Raw genomic sequence first — 1,070 nt, forward strand, 5'->3', positions numbered from 1 at the left:
AACCCAGCTTTCAAGGGGTAGTGCAGAGTCTCTTGACTGGTAGCTTTCTCAGAGCCAAGAAAGAAGTTACTAAAGCCTCACCATTCATGATGTTTATGCGTGCTATTGGTTCTCTTTTTGTTCTTTTTTTCCTTCTCTCATTTTTTTTGTACCCGGTCTGTCCACCCTTGACCTTTCGTGTCTTAGTTTCTTTGTGCTGGGTGACAGATATGCATCACAACATACCATCATTTACACAGCTTCCTTAGACACTGCTGAATTTACTTACCTTCTATGCATGTTCAGCAAATCCTAGTGTAGGTGAGTGGGGAAGAGGGTGGGCCTTTTTACACAGACTTTCATCCAGACTTCTGTGAAGAACTTTATATATCCACTAACAACGTTACTTGATCCTGCTCCCAATTTCTAAGCTTTACTGAAATGTTACAAACTCAATTTGCCAGATAAGCTTTATATTTTTCCATTTTTAAAGGAGATGTGTTATTGTTTACTTATTTATAAGATTTACATATTCTAATTTTCTTGTAATTTCCCCCCCTACCTTCTTCTACTTTGAATTTTTAAAAACAAACCCTTTATATATCTTCTGTGGAATTTCATTTGTCAGTATAGGAACACCAAAGTGCCATATTCATTCTTCAATATGTCACAAATCCACAATCTCTTGTCTCAATGCATTCCCATTACGAGTGATAACTTTATGATTCTTTCTAAAATTCATTGGATTAGTTAAAGGATTGTTTAGTATTTCACTGATACAAACTATAGAATCTGATCTAAAAGTGGCATTTATGTTAAAATCAAAGAATTAATAAGGTAGCTTTAGGAACAGTGATCTAACTGAATAAACAGCATAAGTGATTTATGCATGGGTACCTTCTTTTGCTCAAAGATTAATGCTATAAATAGGAATAAATAGGAAAGTAGAAAAAAGTGAAAGAGACAGAAGGGACATATTTGCAAACTAAGAATTCTGGATACAATCCTATGAATAATGAGACTCAATTCAAGAATTTCAAGGTGAGTATCATGGTCAAAATAAAATTGTGGTTTTCATAAAAATAACTCTG

The sequence above is a fragment of the Acomys minous genome, assembly GCF_964271855.1.
Source record: "Acomys minous genome assembly, chromosome: 1".
Classification (NCBI taxonomy): domain Eukaryota; kingdom Metazoa; phylum Chordata; class Mammalia; order Rodentia; family Muridae; genus Acomys; species Acomys minous.